The sequence below is a fragment of the Dasypus novemcinctus genome, chromosome 4 (genome assembly GCF_030445035.2).
Source record: "Dasypus novemcinctus isolate mDasNov1 chromosome 4, mDasNov1.1.hap2, whole genome shotgun sequence".
Taxonomy (NCBI): domain Eukaryota; kingdom Metazoa; phylum Chordata; class Mammalia; order Cingulata; family Dasypodidae; genus Dasypus; species Dasypus novemcinctus.
In genome coordinates, this window is record NC_080676.1 from 86,276,005 (window position 1) to 86,299,983 (window position 23,979).

General features: G+C 36.0%; 1 protein-coding gene across 38 annotated transcripts in view; it reads left to right on the top strand.

The window, feature by feature from the left end:
- ZBTB20 (zinc finger and BTB domain containing 20) overlaps nucleotides 1–23,979 on the top strand; it is a 900,898-nt gene that overhangs the window by 121,752 nt on the left and 755,167 nt on the right. The gene's annotated exons all lie outside the window — the stretch shown is intronic.

Genomic DNA, 23,979 nt, shown 5'->3' on the forward strand with positions numbered 1-23,979 from the left:
AGAGGACACTGGGTAGACAGATGCAGAAAGAGGGTAGCAATCTACTTTTTACTGCTGTTATAAAATTTACCAAATTATACTGCAGTTATATTCATTTCTCTCCAGTTAGATTGTGAGCTTCTTCATGTCAAGGAATGCTTTTGTCATCTATATTCATGGGCTAGTCCTAGTTCATGGTACATAGGGTTCAGGGACTATTTATGGAATAAATGCAGGGAAAAAAATGGGACTTTTGGAGTTCAGGTTTATTACAAGGAAAAACAAGGAGAATATGAAGACAAACACTATCAGCTCCACTTTTTTGCTTTGATCAACTTTGCCTTTGGCCAGCAGTTGCCCCCTGATTTAGTCCTGCAAGAAGTGGTGAGCTACAAAACTGTCGGTTAGTGTGGTTGGGAAATAGTGTATAGATATCAAACATGACCAATTTTCTTTAAAAAGCGTAATAAAATATATTCATCAACCTACTAGTTATTTATAATATTTGGTTTAGAAAAGAACTTGGAATCATCATTAAAATCCCAATTCAACTCGTGTGGTTGAACTAACTATGCTTAGAACTGTTTACTAGTGTTCTGATTGAAAAGAGCATTTGCTTTATTTCAGCAATTTTTTTCTCTCTCAGTCCTTCAGTAGCACAATGTAAGAATCAGGAGGAGGAAAAAAAAAAAAGGGAGAAAGGGGGAAAAATGTATAAAATTTGAACAGAGTACAAAGAGGGAAGCGGACTTGGCCCAATGGATAGGGCGTCTACCTACCACATGGGAGGTCTGCGGTTCAAGCTCCAGGCTTCCTTGACCTGTGTGGATCTGGCCCATGCGCAGTACTGATGTGCGCAAGGAGTGCCGTGCCACGCAGGGGTTTCCCCCGCGTAGGGAAGCCCCACGTGCAAGGAGTGTGTCCCGTAAGGAGAGCCGCCAGCGCGAAAGAAAGTACAGCCTGCCCAAGAATGCCACTGCACACATGGAGAGCTGACACAACAAGAGGAAGCAACAAAAAAGAAACAGATTCCGGTGCCGCTGATAAGGATAGAAGCGGTCACAGAAGAACACACAGTGAATGGACACAGAGAGCAGACAACTAGCGGGGGGGGGGGGGGGGGGGGGGGGAGATAAATTAAAAAAATAAATCTTTAAAAAAAAAATACAAAGAAATGAAATGAGAGGGAAGTAAGTAAAGGAAAGAGTTACAAGGTATCAGGAGTTACTGAATATATGATAGTGTAAGCGATCTGAACCTTTACCCAAGTTGAGGTTTTCTACAACTATTTTAAGCATCAGGTAAAGGTGTTTTTTTCTTCCTCTTTTGTATTTTCTTTCTAATGGAGTTAAAGATAAATACGTAGCTGAACTTAATATTTTTGTGAGAAATTAGGGGGTTTAAATTCCTCCTTTCAATAGTAGGGCAAACATTTTGTAAATCAATTTGGATTAAAAAATCTGGGAAACATTAACTTATACCTATCAATATTATTTCTTCATTTCCCCCCTTAAGTAGCTGTTTATTGGCAGTGGGCTGGAAAGGTTAATGGAGTTAGCATATGCAGATAACACCACACACCAACGTCACCAGTGAGGCAAGAGTCATGGGGAAGAGGAGCCTGGAGCCTCGGAAGAGGCTCCTTGTCGAGAGTGGGTGTAGGAAGGGACAGGGGCCTGAAGTGATGAGGGAATAGCCTTAGAATGCCTCTGCTTAGTAGGTATGGTAAGAGATAAAGAGGGACTCGCTGAGCGCAGCCTGGCCTGACCACTTGGGGTGTACTTTCCTTGGCAGATGAGGCTGTTGACCAAGGCCCGCTTGATATACTCTTCCTGGCCAACCTTCTGATTCTCCTTCTTCCCACTCCAGGAATTTAGGGCATAGCAGGGCATGGCCATAGGAGAAGGTCAAGGCTCAGGGCTTTAGCGGGGGGCATTGATGGATGTCTCCTCTTCACACTAGCCTCCAGAAAGAAGGTGACACCAGGAACAGAAGGGGGCACCAGCTGCTCAGCACTGTGAAAGTTGACATGGTAATCTTGTTGGAAGAATATTTCTGAGTGCAGGCATGTCCTGGGGTCATCATGTTGGGCTGCAGCAAGGTAGACTTGGTGGTTACTCAGAGCCTTGTAAACAGCAGCTGAAAAGGATTAAAATGTTTATAAATTTTTTAAGGTCTGTGTTTTCATCTAGGGTTATGGCCCGTTTTAAAAATAATTCTGTTAGAATGAAGGCAAGGAGCTCTGGTAATTTTCAAGCAACCTATTCTAGAACTTGGCCTCCCGGCAAATGTTTGTGTATGTGGTAAGAACTTGGTGGACTGAATAGTTCTGTTGATACCTTCAGTCTCTGTTGGCCTGCAAAGAAACTAAGTGCTATTGCCCAAACTAAAACAAAACTTAGGCGATTTGACTTGAAAATGTGTATATTTTGTCATGATGAGTGTAGAGGGTTATATATAAATCCATCATTACTATGGTTAAAAATGATTCAAAAACATGCCTTACCTATAATTTCTGAATATGCAGGACTGAACATATCCATTATGTGGAAGTTTCTTTGATTAAGAGCTATATATTTACTTGCTTTTAGGAAGCAGAGTACATAGACCTCATTAGAAGATAGCTATTTGGGGATTTGACACTAATTTTCAGAAACAAGTTTTCTACACAGTTTAAGTCCTACTATTTGCATTTTCTTTTTCACTTATATATATGAATAAAGTAAAGCACAAAACAAGAGGGTCTTTGATTTGCCCCAGTCCCCTATCTTGGTGTAGTTCCTTTCATTGTTCATAGATAAAGATTCTGTGTATTCTTCTCACGTAAAACACTGAACCAGTTTTTCTTTTACTCTATTTTAAAGAATATAATATTTCTTAAACTGGAAAACATATTTATAATATAATTTTAAGTGTGATTTTAATTTACTTATTTGCATGGAAGGTTTCTAAAATTTGGTAAGGGCTATGTAGCTGTAACTGGTCATATTTATCTCTCTACTTTTCAAGGGTCTCTATGGTACTGAAATTTCTGTTTAAAGAATTTGAAGAACATTCAGTTATACACAGGCCATGCAACATATTTACTTTCCCTTCCTCTTATGTCAGATATTACCTTCCAAATGTTAACAGGATTATACAAGAATAATAATTGTGTGTGTGTATGCACACATGTTCATATGGAGGAGAGGTATATATATAGAGAAAGTGGTCGGTCATTGCATGTAAGCCAAAAGGTTCATTTCTAGGGAGAGGGAGTTTATCCTGAAGAATTTGTTTTTAATTCCCCACTTTTAAATTTATACATTTTTAAAGTAAAATTTTATTGAAATTTATCATTCACACATGAAAATACATTAAGAATAAGTGTATAGTAAAATTGTGAATTTACAAAACAATCATGCATATCATCATATAAGGCTCTCATACATCTCCACCAACACCTTGCATTGTTGTGGAACAATTGTTACAAACTATGAAAGAGCATCATCAATATTTTACTACTAACTGTAGCTCTATGTTACATTTGGTGTATTTTCCCCCAACCAACCTGATTAATACCTAATATTAGTATTATATACTTGTTATCATTCATGAGAGAACATTCTCATATTTGTCTTATTAACCCAGAGACCATTGTCCACCACTGGATTCTCTGTGTTATACAGCCGGATGTTTTGTACAGTCCATTCAAAGTGTACACTCAGTGACTCTCATTTTCATCAGAGTTGTGCTCCAACACTGCAGCGAATTTTAGAATGTTTTCATTACTCCAAAAGTAAAACTTCCAATACCTCCTTACACCCCCCTATTGTTGTCTCTTAGAAGTGAAATATCTTATGGCCATTTTGCAAAATACTATTATATTACTGTAGCTATCATCTATAAGTTAATTAGTTGTAATTTTCCCATGTATCACCATTTTCTCAGCACTTTTGTAAAAGAAGAGCATTCTTATATTTATATTATTAACCACAGTCTTCATCTACCACCCAAATCACTGTTAGATATTCCTTAGATTATTACCTAGTTTCCTTTCAATTGACATTTATATCCACAGATTACCCCTTTCAGCCACACATTTATAAATCAGCAGTGTTAGTTATTTTCACTATAATATTATTATCAACTCTATTCATTTCCATACTTTTACAATTAATCTTATTATTAATCCTACATACATTAAACAATAGCTCCTTTTCTCAACCCACCTTTTATTTCCTAGTGACATATATTCTAGAGTTTACCTCTGTGAGTTTACTCATCATACTTAGTTCACATTAGTGAGACCATTCAATATTTGTCCTTTGTGTCTGGCTTATTTCACTCAATATAATGTCCTCCATGTTCATCCATGTTGTCATATGCATCTTAATTTCATAACTTCTTACAGCTGAATAGTATTCCCATTGTAAGTATTAATATATACCACATTTTGTTTAGTCATTCATGGTTGATGGACACTAGAGCTGTTTCCATATTTTAACAATCGTGAAAAATGCTGCTATGAACACTGGCGTGCAAATGTCAGTTCAAGTCCTTGCTTTCAGTTCTTTTGAATATATTCAGAGTAATGGGTTGCTGGGTCATATGGCAGTTTTACATTTGGTTTCTAGAGGAGCCACCAAACTGTTTCCCACAGAAGCTGCACCGTTCTGCAAACCCACCAACAGTGAAGGAGTGTTCCTGCTTCTCCACGTCCTTTCCAGCACTTGTAGTTTTTGTTTTTTAAAGAATGGATCTTGTATAAGGTGTGAAATGGTATCTCATTGTAGTTTTGATCTGCAATTCCCCAATAGACAGTGATGTTGAACATTTTTTTATGTGCTTTTTAGCCATTTTGTATTTTCTTGTTAGAGAATTTCTATTCTTTTACCCATTTTTAAAATTGGGTTGCTTGTCTTTTTATCATTGAATTTATAAAACATGAATATCAAACCTTTATTGGATATGTGGTTTCCAAATATTTTCTCCCATTGAGTAGGCTGCCTTTTTATTTTCTTGACAAAGTTTTTGAAGAACAAAAGGTTTTAATTTTGAGGAGGTCCCATTTATCTATTTTTCTTTCATTTCTCATGCTTTGGGTATAAGGTTTAAGAAATTACTACCTACCACATCTTGATGACACTTTCCTGCATTTTCTTCTAGGAGTTTTATGGTTGTGGCTTTTATATTTAGGTTCTTCATCCATTTTGAGTTGAATTTTGTATAAGGTATGAGATATGGTTCCTCTTTCTTTCTCTTGGATATGGAGATCCAGTTCTCCCAGCACTATTTGTTGAATAGACTGTTCTGGCCCAGCTGGGTGGGCTTGACAGTTTTGTCAAAAAACACTTGAGTGTAGATGTGAGAATCTCTTTCTGAGTTCTTGATTTGTTTCCAGTCTAACTTTATGCCAGTACTATGCTGTTTTTACCAGTGCAGCCAAGTAATATGCTTTAAAGTCAGAAAGTGAGAGTCCTGCAACTTCATTCTTCTTTTTAAGACATTTTTGCTACTTGGGGCCTCTTTCCCTTTCAAATATATTTGATAATTGACTTTTCCATTTCTGCAAAAAAGGCTTTTGGGATGTTCATTGGAATTGCATTGAATCTGTAAATTGGTTTGTGTAGAATTGACATCTTAATGATATTTAGTCTTCCGATCTTGAACCTGGAATACTTTTCCACTTATTTATGTCTTCTCTGGTTTCTTTTAACAATGTTTTATAGTTTTCTGAATATAGGTCCTTTATGTCCTTGGTTAAGTTTATTCCTAAATGTTTGATTCTTTTAGTTGCTGTTAAAAATAGACTTTTTTCTGATTTCCTCCTCAAATTGCTCATCCATAGTGTATGGAAATACTACTGATTTTTGTGTATTAATCTTGTACCTTCCACTTTGCTGAACTTGTCTTAGTTATAGTAGCTTTGTTATGGATTTTTTAGGATTTTTCTAGATATAGGATCATTTCATCAGTGAATAGCAAAACTTTTACTTCTTCTTTTCCCTATTGGGGTGCTTTTTATTTCTTTATCTAGTCTAGTTTCTCTAGCTAGAACTTGTAAAATATTGAGTAACAGTGGTGACAGTGGGTATCCTTGTGTTGTTCCTGATCTCAGCATAAAAGGTTTCATTCTTTCACAATTAAGTACAATGTTAGCTGTGGGTTTTTCGTATATGCACTTCACCATGTTAAGAAAGCTTCCTTCTCTTCCCATATTTTAGAGTATTTTTCATCAAGAAAGGATCTTGGATTTTGTAAAATACCTTTTCTGATTCAATCTGGAGGGTCATGTAATTTTCTTCTTTATTTATTAGTGGGGAGGGATTATGACATTTGTTGATTTTCTTGTATTGAAAAACCCTTGCATATCTGAGATACCCTCCCCCCATTCCCCCCTCCCAATCATGGTGTATAATTCTTATAATATGCTTTTGGATTCAGTTTCCAAGTATTTTGTTGAGGATTTTTGCATCTATACTAATTAGAGATATTGGTCTGTAATTTTCTTTTATCTGATTTTGGCATTAGGGTAATGGTGTCATAGAATGAGTTTGGCAGCATTTTTTCTTATTTAATTTTTTGGAAGCACTTGAGCAAAATTGGTATTCGATTGTCTTGAATTATACTATTTCACCCGTGAAGCCATCTGGTCCTGTACTTTTTTTTTTTTAATCTGCCCACTCCTTGCAGCTTGGTTGCTATCTGCTCTCTGTATTCATTCGCTGTGCGTTCTTCTGCGTGTCTGTATTTATTTATCCCCTCGCCACTTGCAGCTTGCTTGTTGTTTTTGCTCTCTGTGTCCATTCGCTGCATGCTTTTCTGTGTTTTTTTACTTGTCTCCCTTTTTGTTGCATCACCTTGCTGAGTCGGCTCTCCACAGCACTTGCGAGCAGGGCAACACTCCATGGGGCTTGCAGGCTGGGCAGCCCTCTGTGGCATGCAGGAGAGCCTACCTTCACAAGGAGGCCCCGGGACATGAACTCAGGGCCTCCCATAGGGTAGACGGGAGCCCAACTGATTGAGCCACAGCCACTTCCCTAGCCCTGGACTTTTCATCTTTGGGGGAATTTTGAGATCAATGTCTTTACTTGTGATTGGTTGTTGAGGTCTTCTGTTTCTTTACTTGTGATTGGTTGTTGAGGTCTTCTGTTTCTTCTAGGGTCAGTGTAGGTTGTGCATGTGTTTCTAAGAATTTGTCCATTTTGTCTATGTTGTCTAGTTTTTTGGAATATATTTATTTATAGTATCATCTTATGATCTTTCTTCTTTCTGCGGGGTCAGTATTAATATCCTCCTTTTCATTGCTAATGTTATTTATTTGCATCTTTTTTTTTGTCAGTCTAGCTAAGGGTTTTATGGATTTTGTTGATCTTCTCAAAGAACCAACTTTTAGTTTAGTTTTTATTTTTGTTGTTGTTCTTGATTTCATTTATTTCTACTCTAATCTTTATTATTTCTTTCCTTCAGCTTGGTTTGGGATTAGTTTGCTGTTCTTTCTCTTGTTCCTCCAGGTGTGCAGTTAGATCTTTAATTTTAGCTCGTTCTTCTTTTTTAATATAAGCGTTGAGGGCTCTAAATCTCCCTCAGCACTCAGCACTGCCTTTGCTGTGTCCCATAAGTTGACTTTGTTTTGTTTTGTTTTGAGTTCTGGGGGCTAGGAAATGAACTCAGGACCTTGTATGTAGGAAGCAGCACTCAGCCACAAGGCTTCCTTGAGCTGATTTTTTTTGTTTTGCTTGTTGTTTGTTTTTTTGTTTTGTCTTGTTTTGTTTTCAGGAGCACTGAGAACTGAACCTGGGAACCAGGTGCTCAGCAGCTTGAGCCACATCTGCTCCCCATGTCCTTTAAGTTTTGATATGTTGTATTCTCATTTTCATTCATCTCAAGATATGTACTGAATTCTCTTGCAATTTCTACTTTGACCCACTGGTTATTTAAGAGTGTGTTGTTTAATCTCCATATATTTGTGAATTTTCCCTTTTTCAGTCCATTATTAATTTCCAGCTTCATTCCATTATGATCAAAGTGTTTTGTATAATTTCAATCTTTTTAATTTTTTTAAAAGATTTATTTATTTATTTTATTTCTCTCCCCCACCCCCCCCCACCCCAGTTGTCTGTTCTCTGTGTCTGTTTTGCTGTGTGCTCTTCTTTGTCCACTTCTGTTATTGTCATTGGCACAGGAATCTGTGTTTCTTTTTTTGTTGCATCATCTTGTTGTGTCAGCTCTCCGTGTGTGTGGCACCATTCCTGGGCAGGCTGCACTTTCTTTAGCGCTGGGCGGCTCTCCTTACTGGGTGTACTCCTTGTGCGTGGGACTCCCCTTCGCAGGGACACCCCTGTGTGGCATGGCACTCCTTGCGTGCATCAGCACTGTGCATGGGCCAGCTCCACGTGGGTCATGGAGCCCCAAGGTTTGAACCGCGGACCTCCCATGTGGTAGACGGATGCCCTAACCACTGGGCCAAGTCTGCTTCCCTCAGTCTTTTTAAATTTATTGAGACTTGTTTTGTGACTGAACATATGGTCTATCATAGAGAAGGATCCATGAACACTTGAAAAGAATATATATCCTGCTGTTTTGGGGTGTTATAGCTATAGAAGTCCATTAGGGCTAGTTCATTTATCATATTATTCAAGTTCTCTGTTTCCTTATTTATCCTCTGTCCATATTTCTATCCAGTGCTGAGAGTGGTGTATTAAAGTCTCCAATTATCAGCGTAGAGACATCTATTTCTCACTTCAGTTTTGCCAGTGTGTGCCTCATGTATCTTGGGGTGCCCAGGTTATTAGGTATGTAAATATTTACTATAGTTATTTCTTCTTTGTTACAACTCTTTTGCAATTAAAATCTATTTTGTCCAATATTAGTATTGCTAGTCAAGAGTTTTTTTGGTTACTATTTGCTTGGAATATCTTTTTCCAACTTTTCACTTTTAACTTCATTGTGCCCTTACATCTGAGGTAAGTCTCTTGTAGACAGCATATAGATGGCTCTTTTTTTTTTTTAATCCATTCTAATAGTCTATGTCTTTTGATTGAGGAATTCAGTCCATTAACACTTAATTTTATTACTGTAAAGGCATTACGTGCATTGTCCATTTTATCCTTTGGCTCTCTGTTGTTATATCTTGCTATTTTCTGTCTTTTTACCCTTTATCCTTTCTAATTTTCATTTCTACACTCTTCTCTAAGTCTCTTACTCTTGTTTTTTTCCTGTCAGGCTGTAGCACTGTTTTGAGTATCTCTTATAGATCTGGCCTTATGTAATATATCTTTCAGTTTTTGTTTGTTTGTGAAGACTTTAATCTATCTCTCATTTTTGAAGGATAGTTTTGCATAACACAGAATTCTTGGCTGGAAGTTTTTCTCCTTCAGTACCTTAATTATATCATACCACTTTCTTCTTGCCTACGTTATTTCTGATGAGAGGTTTGCACTTAATCTTATTGAACTTCCCTTGTATGTGGTTCTTTGCTTTTCTCTTGCTGCTTTCAGAATTCTCTCTTTTTAGCTTATATTTGTCATTCTGAATACTAGATGTGTCGGGGTAGGTCAATTCAGATTTACTCTGCTTGGAGTGAGGTTTTTTTTTTTTCCCTGGATATTGATATTTATGTCCTTCAAAAGATTTGGGATATATTGCTTTTTTATTTTCTCAGATAGTCTTTCTGCCTCTTTTCCAGTCTCTTCCCCTTCTGGGACACCAAGAATGTGTATATTTGAGCATTTCACATTGTCATTCACTTCCCTGAGACCTTGTTTCATTTTTTTCAATTATTTTTTCTCTCTGTTCTGTCTTTTCAAGTTCAGATGTTCTGTCCTTGATATCACTAATCCTTTCTTCCATCAGTTCAAATCTGCTGTTATATGCCTCTAATGTCTTTTTTTTTAATTGAAGTTACTGTTCTTATCCTTTTTTTAAATTTATTTTTTATTTATTTCTCTCCCTTCCCACCACTGCCCCAGCCATCCGTTCTCTGTGTCCACTCACTGCACGTTCTCCCTTTTTTTTGTCCACTTCTGTTGTTGTCAGCATCACCAGAAATCTGTGTTTCCTTTCCTATTGCATCATCTTGCTGCGTCAACTTTCAGTGCGTGTGGCACCACTCCTGGGCAGGCTACACTTTCCCTCGTGCTGGGCGGCTCTCCCCATGGGGCGCACTCCCTGCGCGTGGGGCTCCCCTACGTGGGGGGCACCCCTGCGTGGCAAGGCACTCCTTGCGCAATCAGCACTGTGTGTGGGTCAGCTCCCCACAGGTCAAGAAGGCCTGGGGTTCAAACCAGGGACCTCCCATGTGGCAGACGGATGCCCCATCCACTGGGCCAGGTCCACTTCCCTCTAATGTCTTTTTAATCTCATCCATTGTGTCTTTCATTCCCATAAGCTCTGTTACTTTTCTTTGCAGGCTTTCAAATTCTTTCTTTCTTTTTTTTTTTTTTTAAAGATTTATTTATTTATTTAATTCCCCCCCTCCCCCGGTTGTCTGTTCTCTGTGTCTATTTGCTGCGTCTTGTTTCTTTGTCTGCTTCTGCTGTGGTCAGTGGCACGGGAAGTGTGGGCGGCGCCATTCTTGGGCAGGCTGCACTTTCTTTTGTGCTGGGTGGCTCTCCTTATGGGGTGCACTCCGTGCCCGTGGGGCTCCCCTACATGGGGGACACTCCTGCGTGGCATGGCACTCCTTGCGTGCATCAGTACTGCGCATGGGCCAGCTCCACATGGGTCAAGGAGGCCCGGGGTTTGAACTGTGGACCTCCCATGTGGTAGATGGACCCCCTAACCACTGGGCCAAGTCTGTTTCCCTTCAAATTATTTCTTATGCTCACCCAGTGTCTTCTTAATATCCTTTATCTCTTTAGCCATATTTTCCCTCAATTCCTTGAATTGATTCAGGAAATTTGTGTAATTATCTTTGATTAGTTGTCTTAAATCCTGTATCTTGCTAAGATAGTTGGTTCATTCCTTTGGCTGGGCCATCTCTCCCTGTTTCTAAGGGTAGTTTGTAATTTTTCCCCCTGATATCTAGTCATCTGAATATGTTGGTGTATAGTGAATTTTGTTGTTGTTTCACAGCTCTTCTCTGATTTTTGGTTCAACTTATTCTGAGTCTTAAAATTGCATAGCTTAAGTTACCAAAACTGGGCCAGAGACTTACTAATGGGACACAGATATAATCCCAGGAGTTTAGGATAAGAGAGACCTAAAAGCAGTTTTTCTTCTTGCAACTTCCTGGCCAGCCAGCAGATGGCACTCTGCAGGGAATCTTTCCACCAAGATGTCTCAACCTTCTCTTGCCCATGATTCTTGTCTTCCCAGAACTGAGATTCAAAGTGGGCTCTATTGCGCAAATTATCTTCTACTGAAGAGAAGCCACTCTGCACTCCACTACACCTTACCTCTTCCCAGGGAGAAAGATATCTAATCCCCTCTCAGTTGGCTGTAGTGATCCATGGTTTTATCCAGGCTGTGTGCCCTGAGTGTGGGGGATGAGTGCCATTCTTGGCTTCTGTGGAGGTTAGTGATTCATGGTTTTCATTTTGGATTCTTTGTCTCTCTGTCTCTCACCCTCCTTGGGGTTCATCAGCACTCTTGTGGTCTGCTGACCCACAAAGCAGGTCCCTTGGACAGCTTTTTGCCCTTTCTCTGTTGTTTTTGTGAGAGACGTGAGCCCTGCCTGCCTACTCCAACACCATCTTCCTGGAAGTCCTTAATAGATACATTTTTAAAAGGTTTGATACCCTATGGTAGAAATTAATTTAAAACGAAAATTTTACCTTTTTGGTTTAGTTTTTGTTGTCATCAACCAGACATTGAATTAATATCCCTTTAGCCTCTTTTATAAACCTAAATGTTTCATGAATCACAATCTAAATGTTGGAAAGTTTATATCTGCCCTGATAGTTGCTATCACTATTTTAAGCTTGAAGTGAACATTAGTTTTCATAAGTTATTTGTAAAGAACTGAGATTTATTGCAGCTTTTGCCAGCTACTTAAAATGTTCTGTCTTATAATGCTCTGAACAACACTTTGTATTATTATAGTTAACTTCAGTTTAAAAAAGATGAATTGAGATATAAAACCAAGATGATACAGCTTTTTAGCCACATTGATACTCTTTTTTCTTCCTAGACATTCTCAAATGCTTTTCTTCTTTGGAGCCTTACGTGCTCTTCCCAGCTATGGCTTTTTTTTTTGAAACCTTCTTATCTCTGATGTCTCAACTAAAATTCCACCTCTTTGAACATACACTCATTCCCCTTACCCACAACTTTGCTAGTTATTGTTGGAAAGTCTTTCCTTATTTTGTAAATAACTCTTTTGATTATTTGTTTACAATCTATCCGTCTCCCCTTGCAGTAGATGGAAATCTATGAAGACTGAAATATTCTGTTTTATTCATTTCTCTTACACATTTTCTAGAACATTAGGCACTGAGTAGAGTTTATTGGGTGAATGAGTGAAGCCTATGCTTTCTTTCCTATGACATGTTCTCATCTTAATTAGATGCAGTCAGTAAATTTATCCACATGGGAATTTGCATTTTCTTCCTTACCAGTTTGGATCTTTTGGATTGTTCTTTAGTAAAATTTGAAAAACATGAAATGATGGCACTTATTGTATTTCCCTTGAGCATTATTCATTGGCAGAACATGTCATCTTCTTACTTGGCCCACCTAAAATATTGTTAGAGGTTCACAATAATTAACAGGCTGTAGCTGTTTCCCCTGATATGCTTTGGGGAAAGGCTTACCCCATCCCCCATAAGCCTACGTGTCCAAGGGCATGGCCTTCCCCACAGGTTAAATAAAGAAACCACATAGAGATGGGAGTAAAGGAAAATGGAAACCTTCCCTACCTACATATCAGAGGGAGATAAAATTCCTACAAACAAACATCTGCTCCTGCAGCATTCCAAGAAACCATAACTCCCTAACCCTCTATCTTCTAGTCATTATCAGGGAAAGTTCCACCTCTAAGGGCTTCGTATTGGCCCCTGCACTTCAGTCGGACCGTCAACCCCCTCCCACCAACTATCATTCCCCCTCCTAGGAAAGTTCTATATAAATTCAAGTCTTCCCTTCCAGGAGTGGGCTGAAGTCTCTCCTCAGACCCCTACCATGCTGGTGGGGATGCTGAAGTCTGTTCTTCAGACCCTCTCCGTTGGGAGAGCTTCTCAATAAATCTTTCTTTGTCCGTGTTCCAGTAAGCGCTGTTTTTCTCCAACAAATATATTATGACTTTATGTTTTAGCAAGAGAGTCAGAGAATCATAAAATTATACAGCCATGGAGCTGATGGGCAGCTTAGACTATCTCTTCCCATCACCCACATAGGCCCTAAACCTCCTCTATAGCACCTCTAGCAAGTGGCTTTGAGACTCTGCTTGGACATCATCATCTCCCTTTCAAGGCAGCCCTTCTCCTTCTTAATGAGTTTTAAGTCTGACATTTATGTTTTGAGTTTTAGGTATTAATACATTCCAAGTTTACTATTCTCCTCTCAGCTGAACTTTCATTATTTATGGCTTTGCATTCATTTGAAATCTTTTCTGTTTAACCTAATTTTGTTATTTTTTTAAATATAGAAACTCAATTCAGGTAACTTTTTTTTCTGATTAAATTTTGCAAATCCAGAGCATTCATTTTTGCTTCAGTCTTTTATGTAAAATTAATGATGAGAATAGGAGTATTTGGAATTTTTGTGCAAAATATTTCCATCTATATTTGTTTCTAGTTCTCATTGTGCCAATTAGGATTTTTCAATCACTGTACTCACATCATAGTCAGTTTAATGTTTTCAGTAAAATTCTGAAGCCCATTTATTTTATTTTCTTCTTGATTCCTCTGAAAAAAACTGAGGTTTTTTTTTTTATTTTGGAGGAAAAGCATCATTTATTGCCCTAAACTCTTCTTGAAATATTTTTCTTATGTGTAGTACATCATGTAATTTACTAAACATTTGACTTATCCTCTGAATTTTTGTTTGAGGGCTAAAATTTTGCTTTTTTCAGAGCCAGACAGACAGCTGTGGTGCTCAGTTTCTCCTGTTCATCTGTTCTTTCCACTCTACTCTCACCCCATTACAGGTGGTGAGGAAAAAGCCCGTAAAATCACTGGGTTTTGCTATTCTAAGTATGAAATTGGTGAGGAGGGACTCTAATTGAGCAAGCTTATGTGACTCTTCCCTCTAGCCTTCGCTTTCCTAAGAGACTTGTGTATTATTTATTTATTGCCTTACATTCTACAAAGTGCCTATTTATTACTAACAGTAGTTAGTTTTAGGAAATTTTAATTGTTTTGTCTTTATTTTCCTACTTTCGTCCCTGTAAGGGCAAAAAATCCAAAATGGTAAGCATTTGACAGTTTAACGTTCTCTGATGAGGTAGTATGGAGGCTTTCTAGACTCAGCTTTTGTTTTGCTTTTTCATTTTATACCACTACTCCCATTTTAAGGTTATCGTACTTCTCAGTAAATGTCTCTCCATTTGCCCACTTAACTTTTTTCTTAAACTGTTTCTGGCGTGAGAGAATGTAAAAGTAAGAATTTTATCAGTCATCTCTCTCTTTCCTTGACTGTCACATTTCTGAGATTATGGAAGATAGTTTTATTTTGTGCTCCTTTCTTTTTAAATTTTTTGCTAGTAAAGTTTTGAGGGTAAAGGAGAAAAAGTCTGTCAGAAACCTCCATATTTATTTTATTTTGAAAATAATTTTAAAAACTAAAAAAAAGACTAAAAAACAAAACCAAAATAATAATAAATGCATACTAAAAATACTGTGTATAATATCATTTTCTTTTTTATTTACACAAAAGAAGAGAGAATAATATAATAAATGCCTTTGTATCCATCACTCAACTACAATAAGTTAAGACATAGTTAATAAACCTGCCCCCATATTATTTTGAAGCAAATCCTATGTCATAAAATTTCATTCATAAAAATGTTCATATTTCAAATACATTATATCTTTGAAGTTTTCTCTTAGCCCTAAAAAGAAGATATTAGAGAAATTCTCTTGGTTGGCTTTCTGTAAATTAGATTACCACCCTGATCCATTGTAGAATATTTTCTGACATTAATCTGAGTATCCAGAACAGTAGAGGAACAGAGTAGAGCATTTACAGTCAATTTCAAACTGCTTTTAGGCTCTGGTCTGTTTTACTTTTCTTTGCCTTTAAGGCATATATGTAAATTCATTCAACTCAATAAATATTTATTGAGTATTTATTGTGAATAATACACTTTTCTAAATTCTGGCAATATAGTAGTGAATAAAAAATAAGTGCTGTTTTGGAGCTTTTGGTCTATATTTGACATCGAGAGGTTGTTCTAAAGTTCAGTGTCTGTTTTTCAAAGACTGTTTCTCAGTGTGTTTTGAGAAAAGATTTTGCCTTTTGTGTGTTTTTTGTTTTTCTTTTGAGTTTTTTCTCTCATTAAGACATTGACTTAAGCATCGTGTTCGTATGGCAATACAAAACAAAACAAAAAACCCCAAAAAACTACCAGGTCTTTACTCTGCTATTGTATAGCCTAATTTACTAACTTACAAAGTTTTTGTCACTTTATGATATCTAAGAAAACCATTTCACTGAAAACGCTATTAAAATAACACCATATTTTGTAGTTCTGTTATGAGGAAGCCTAAAACGAAGGAGTGGGGAGAGGACTGGGGAGAGCTATAGCCATGCTTGTTTACCTGCTGTGTGATGGATCCCAGATGCCCTATACACCATTGTAGGTAGAAATCATTGCTTATTATTTTAATGTAAGTTTGATTGGAATGTGACTAATTTCATAAGAGAGTTATACAAGAAACATAAAACAGGGATGTTCCAGATCTGCTAATTAAGATAAGCAGTGTGAGGTAAAAATAAGGTATGGTTTGTGCACAAATTAAGAAGTGTACTACTTCATTACTATATGATAAAGTTGATGGCATTATTGTGGACTGAATTCTTAATAAATATCTTAAAGAAAAATTTATGGCATAAATTAATAGTTAAAGATGGCAATTTTCTTTGCAGTAGCTGAGAAAAAGACAATAATGCACTGCCATAGAAAGATATAAACTGAACCACCTATTGAGGAAATATGGGAGTATGTTATCATTAATGCTTTCCCAGGATTAGTTTCATATTAAAGATTTAAAATTTTAAAATTGTATCCTCACCAAATTTTAATTTCTTTAATAACTATTTGTTGAGTGGTGATTACTATGTTTGCAGACATTTTGATGGAATTTGGAGCTACAGTGGTGATCAAAGGAAGTATGACTCACAGATCTTATATTTTAATTGAAGATATAGATAGACACACATATGCACACATACTAAATAACCATGCAAATATATTAATATTTACTTTAAGCTAATGGCACTTTATTGTGATTAACTTTGTGCTGGCAAGAAATATCCAATACATTGAAATTTATATTTCAGTGACTTATTCCAAATTGAAATTTATTTATACCTAAGGTTTTTTTCCCCCTAAAGTTTCTATTACAAATTTAATCATTGCTGCTTTGTATCCATGAGAGTTACTGGAATTTCCTATTTTGTACAAAGTTTATATGTGCTAATATTTTCCATTAGGAAAATAGATTGAAAAATATCTCAGTTGCCTGGAATTTATGACTCCAAGGAAAAATAGTGATTAGTAAGTTAAAAACGTTAGGGTTATTGGGTTAATCATGCCTGCCAGAGAAGCATTACTATCCTTTAAATAAAAGAATTTTTAAGTTAGAAATTTTTAAACATTAAAATTAATTGGGGATTATAAAGGGGAGTAATTTTAGGATTTTTATGCCCTTAAGAAAAGTTTAATAAAATAAGTAAACGAATGTATATGCAGCATCTTATTTTTCTAAGATGATTCTTTCCGTCTCTTGTTGTTTTATCTCCCCATGAGCATGGGCACATAAAGTGATAATGGGGCTAGGGATGCTAGATATCTTGGCTTTTGTTAACTATGGCAATTAGCACCATTTAGACTGATATATTTCCAAGATGAAAGTACAATTTGGACCAGACAAACAAAAAATGATGACATCATTTGTGGAGGTAGGATGACATTGACCAACAAGAAGCAGGAAAGAAACAGCTCACCTTAAAAGACTTGGAATATTTAAAAAATTGATTACATGCTAAGACTGTTTCAACATAACTACAATTCCCTGAGGACTTAATGCTTTGGTAGCATTAAAGTGAAATGAAAAGACACAGGGCAGTCCTCTGTAATAGTTGCTGGCTTGAACCTTGATACATAATGTTCTTAAAATAATTTATGGGTGACTGCAATAAATTGGTAGTGAATATTTTCGTTTTTTTTTTTTTTGGCTCTTCATATCAGATCTACTTGTAGAGAACATTTTGTTCTAAAGATATTATAAAGGTAATTGATCTAGTTTAGAACTAGTTTGACAATTTTAATACAGTGTTAACTTTTCTCCCTTCCAGATTCTTTGAATTTTATCCTTTGCAGCTGAGATCAAATTATGATTAGTCTGGACATGAGCAGTTGGCTCTGTTAAACTTCACCTACTTTAAGTGTTTTGTAATTACTGGGACAAAGAAAGATAAATATAATTTTTTCCCATCCTTTTGTTACCCTTACCTAGCAGTTTAAATGTATACTTCTTAATAAAGAAAACAATTTTAGATGGATTAATTTCAAACATAAATAGTTTGTTGATGAATCATTAATAATCTTACTTGGGGGTTGCACTTGAAATAAAAAGAGAATTGTGGTGCACCAAAAGAAATTCCTATATTTTAAACAAAATGAAGTTTGATAATTACCTGGGACTTGATGAACCAAATTGTCTAATATGGGTTGCTCTGAGGCATTTGATGCATGCCATCTCTGTTTTTAGTTACTTAAGCAGCAAATATCCATGCTGTATATACAATAAAAACAAGATATTACAGACTTAATAAAAATCCAGATAGTCTTGATGGTAACATTAAGTCCATGGAAAATAAGATATCTGAATACCTCATTCATTCCTTTAGTCTTTGGAACGCCTAGGGACATTTGTTTTATATAAAAGTTATATTATAAAATTAATGGACTAAGGGTGGAAAGGGAATTTAGAGGAATGTGAAATAAAGTCTGCACATCTATTGAATGCAGGAAGAATATGTTTGAGGACCATTTATGGCAGCAAATTGCAATCTCTTCCAATAATGGCCAGGCATTCAAAAGCAACAGCAATCCAATATAAAACTGGTTATATGGGGAGCAGATATAGCTCAAGTGGTTGAGTACCTGCTTGCTGTGTATGAAATTTTGGGTTCAATCTCTGGTACCTCCTGAAAAAAACAAAAACAAAACTGATTATATAAAACTGCAAAGAAAATCCTACTCAGATAGAAAGCCCTGAAGAGGTGTCCCTGAAACAATAAAAAGAAATCCCTAGCAAATTAGGAAAAAATATAGTGAGGAGTTAGAAATAATTAGAGAAGAAACATAGAGCCTCAACAATAGGAAAAACAAAAATCAGAGCATGTCAGTGAGCAGCTTCCTAGCTACAGAAAGGAATTTTCAAAATGTGTAGGTGAAGCAGACAGCATGATTGGAGGTATTTGCTCTTTTCTGTGAGAGTGAAAGGGTAACACACTCTTGGGCAAAACAACCATGCTCTATGATTAGCTGCACTTTCCCAAAAGCATTTTGAAGCAAAAAGCTGAAATCCAAATGTCCTCAGGCCTTGAAGTAATACATTCCATTCAGTATTTTATCGCTATACAAAAGATAAATTATATTTTAAAATTGATATGTATCTCAGCATGGTTTATGTTACACCTATGGATTACCAAATATAATACCAATGACAAATTACCAGATTTAGCCTCACTATTTTAAAGATTTATTTATTTATTTATCTCTCTCCCCCCCCCCCCCCCCGCCCCGACCCCGGTTGTCTGTTCTCTGTGTCTATTTGCTGTGTCTTCTTTGTCCACTTCTGTTGTTGTCAGGGGCATGGGAATCTGTGTTTCTTTTTGCTGTGTCATCTTGTTGTGTCAGCTCTCCGTGCGGCACCATTCTTGGGCAGGCTGCACTTCCTTTCATGCTGGGCGGCTCTCCTTAACGGGGCGCACTCCTTGCATGTGGGGCTCCCCTATGCGGGGGACACCCCTGCGTGGCACAGCACGGCTCTCCTTGCGCGCATCAGCACTGTGCATGGGCCAGCTCCACACGGGTCAAGGGGGCCCGGGGTCTGAACTGCGGACCTCCCATGTGGTAGACAGAAGCCTTAACCACTGGGCCAAGTCCGCCACCCTTGCCTCACTGTTTTAAAAACACTTCAAAATGTTTTGTTAAATCCCGTGAAAGTGATTTCAATCAGAAAGGTTTCAAATTTTTGCAGATGACAATGAATTTGTAACATATAATGAGAAATACTGCAGTCAGGTCTAGAGAGAGTAAGATTAATTAATGACCCAACTCATCGATGGCAGCAGCAGTCTTTAACTTTGAGTGAAGGGATCTGGAAAACAGTTCAATGAAGAAATCTTTTTTTTTCTTTCCTTTTTCTTTTTAAGTAATTTAATTGTCTTTTTAAGGGTGATAAAGAAAAGATGAAATCTATAGACTTAACATTGAGTAAACTCATCATATTCTCTCTCCTACCTTATGCATATGTCTAGTTTTCTTCTTTATTATTCATTTCTCTCTTTAAATACCTTGTACACACATACTCTTTTCCATTTATGCTTGCATAGTAAGTCTTTTAAAATACTTATTGTTATATTTGTTTTAGTTGGATTGACTTTATACCACAGTTTTATTATAAATGAAAGATTTCCCCTCTATTAATTGTAATTTTCTCAATACCAGAATGAGACAGAACACTATGAATACAGTATAACTTCTATATGGTTGAATGTCCAATTGGTTTGTAGAACTCTTAGGTTAATTTAAATTTTTACAGGCTGTAAGATGGAGTTTAGGTCAGGATGTAGTCCTAGACTGCAGGCTTTTCATCCCTTAGTTATTTCTTTAGTTTTTGTTTTACATTGGTGGAAAATTTTCGTCTTGAAACTACAGTCAGCTTTACATTTGCATGCTTCTTGATGACACAGAAGTGTGAGTGTGCACACACACACTTTGTAAAAATACTACATATATGTAAATAGTAAAATTCCATTATAAATAATATTATTAGAGTTTCTGTGTAATGAAGTTGTTCTTTTCAGTGATGTTTTACACAATGAAAATTCTGTGAATGCTAACTTGAGTCACTGTTTAAACCTGAGTCCGTTCTAAATTAAATACATTTATATATGCTATTTTATGCAAACTGAGGTCTGTAACTGAACTCTCCATTACCCATTTTGTTCTGCCATCAACAAGCTCTACTTTTAAAATTCAGACAATCTACTTCATACTGTTGAAAAGTTGCCATCCCTTAATGTACATTTAACAAAAGAAAATGGTACATTTTAACAAAACAAAGTGTTTGTATCTTTATCCAAGTAAATATTGTGTTAAAATATTTCATACATTTTCACAGAGAATGCTGTACTTATGAAAAATAGTGTAGACACATGAAAGTGGCTGGACTTTCAGGATCAAAATAATATGCAAATAGTCTAATGATATAAGAATTGATCATATTTTGAAAAACTTTTCTAAGTAAGTAACAGCAGTATTTTGCCTTTTAACACAATTTATTAAGAATTTTTTGAAGAAAAAGTTGAATCTGATCACATAATTCAGGTGTTCCCCATTTTTAAAAGCCTGATTTATGAAAATTAGGATTTGCAAAAAGATAAATTAAGTAACGATTGTGTACCATAGAGAACAACCGTGGTTTGAAAAATATTTTTAAAAGTATAAGTTATTTACAAAATTTGATTTATACTTATTTAATATATAAAAAGGAACAACTCCATATTCTAAAAACTCAGATATTTTTTAAACAAAAACAATTCTGTATTATGTAATGGAACTCTCATGCATCAAAAGGACTATTATTCTTTGCCAAGTAATTACCTTGGGAGTGATTTAAACAGCATAGCCATTGTCTAAACATTGTACTGTGTTGGAATTTCCTTCAGAACCAGTAACATTGTTTTGAATATTTTCATTGACAGCTATTCTTTAATTTACCTTGATTTTTAGTAATAGTCAAGGGTAATTTAGAGCCATGTTTATTGTATAGAGTGGATAACCAAGGTGGACATTTTTTTGTAGCGTTATGGAAGTAATAAATCCATTTATCTTGTGTGGCTTGGTGCAGTCTCTAAAGGAAGTTTCTAAAGGAATGTCCTGGGAAATACAAATCAAAGCTACAAAGAGGTATCATTTCATACCTGTTAGAATGGTCACTATTAACAAAACAGAAAACTACAAGTATTTGGAGAGGATGTGGAGAGATAGGAATGCTTAGTCACTGCTGGTGGGAATGTAAAGTAGTATAGTGAAAGTCGAGGCAGTTCCTATTGAAGTTAGATCTACCATGTGACCTGGCAATACCACTACTAGAACTGAGAGCAGTGACACAAACAGACATTTGCACTCTGATGTTCATAGTGACATTATTCACAATTGCCACAATATGGAAACAACCCAGGTGTCCATCAACTGACAGATAAATGAACTATGGTACATGCACATGATGGAATATTATTCAGCTGTAAGAAAAAAATGAAGTTGTAAAGCATATGACATCCTGGATGAACCTGGAGGACATTATGTTTAGTGAAGAAAGCCAGGTACAAAAGGACAAATATTGTATAACTTCGCTATTATGAACTAAATATAATGAGCAAATTCATGGAGTTAATAGCTAGAATATAAGTCACCAGAGAGAAGAATGTGTTTAGAAAATGGAGAGCTTAGGTTTAATCTGTGCAGAATTGGTAAAAAGTTGTTTGTCAATGTTTGGAAATGAATAGAAATAGTGAAAGCACATCAAAGGATTTGTAACTAGTGCTGACATATGGTTGTGGGTATTTTTTTTGTTGTTGTTTTTTGTTTGTTTTGGAGTAAGAAAAATGCTCTAATATTTATTGAAGTGATGAATGCACAACTCAGTGATTATACCAAATGCCATTGATTGTACATTTTAGATAAACTATATGATTTATGAACAGAAAAAAATAATGTGGTGAATTGGGGCAAAAATGCCCCAAATGTAAAATACAGACTGTAGTGAGTAATACTTTGTTGTTGCTCTTTCATTGTTTGTAACGAATGTTTCACACAATGCAAGGTATTTGTGGTGAAGTAATGTGTGGGAGCTCTGTATGATGTTATGTATGATTGTTTTGTAAGTTCACAACTTTTACTATACACTTATTATTTATGTTCATGTATGAATGATATGCTTCAATAAATTGTTTTTTAAAAACAATTGTTTATAAGCAATAATTTCCAGTCATGATCCTTCATTCTGTAACCTAAAAATGCAACTAGCAATAATAATAATAATAATAATAATAATAATAATAATAATAAAAGACATGTGCTTAGGATACTTTGAGAATGGTAGAATCATCGGAAAGAAGGTATCACCTCCAGTCCGCTAAATGACAGTGATCGTTTAGAGCTTTAACTTTTGGATATCTGTTATGTGTCTTTAGTGCAGTAAATATTTGTTGTGTACCTCTCTTAGGCAAAACCTGTGCTAGGTGTTGAGGCAAAATTTAAAGATGAAGAAATAATGAGCTTAGTCCTGTTAGGACTCATGGACAAACAGGGTAGGGACACCCTTCAACTTATTCCTGTAAGACAGATTTAAATATTCTCACAGAGGTACAAAGTACTACATAAATATAGGTGTGGAAGGGATTCATTTTAACTGGAGAATAATAGTTTAACTGAGCCTAGAAGGACATAGATGGAAACCATGACAGATGGGGCTGGAAGTAGACACTATTAGAAGAGGAAGTAACTTGTGCAGTTGTAGAGCAGTTTTATCTCTAGCAAATGGACACTTTTTTTTTAATCAGAGCTTGCATAGCAAAAACTGTGCTTTTTAAACCTTTGTGAGCCCTATAGGAAATGCCTAGATTTAAGTCAGTTGAATTCAACTCATTTTGTTTTATTCTGTCTTTCCGTGTGTGCTGTGTCTTTTCTTAGTGGTCATGCCTGTGTCTCCTCCCTTTCCTCTCTTTTTCTCACTACCTTTCTCTATCTCTTTCATTCCCTTATTGAAGTCTTCCTTCTGTCTTGATTATCTGTCATAAGGAATCTAAATATATCTGTTGGACTTAGTAATTTTATGTTTCCTGTTCTTAATTTTAGAAATAGGTGAGTTTAACCTTTTAATACCTGATAGTTTCTTTTTTAAAAAATTCCCTAAACTATGGTATATAAATTAAATTGCTCTTTGCTTCCATGTGGTTCTCAATTGTTCTTCCTTTATGTGATTAGAAAACAAGTATATCCCCATAATAAATTTATAATACTCATACTTTCATTCTCATATTTGATGTTTATAGTGGGATATATAAAAAAAATGTGAAGTGTTTCCAACCATATTATAAGTCTCACTGATGTATTCCATTGGAAATAAGAGTTGTTCTAAAAATTTTTTTAAGATCAGAGGACTAGAATTTATGGTGTGATATTTTCCTTTTATCTGTTTTTAAGTGCTCATTTTAACAAACTAGGAAACACTGAAGAGTATAAAAAATTCCCTAGAATTCTATAGCACTGATAATATGGAATATAGGTTCCTGTGTTTTTTGATTTGTATAAAAAGATACCATTTAGAGGGTGTTACTCTGGATATCATTTCTTCCTAGTAATGAGCAAGTGTTTGGTACATAAGAAATGAAGGCGTGGGGCTAGTTCAGCTAAATGTAGACATAAATATGTCACTGCTAGTACATATAGAAAAATTCTATTACCTCAAGAAGTTGATAGCATTTTCCTGTGCCAGGGCTTTTGGGACTGAAGTCATAGAGCTTCCTATTTTATCCCTAGAATTTTCTGCTTACCTAAGTATATACATTTTTTTTTAAAGAACAATTAATTCACAGCACAGCATTTAGTACCTGGTA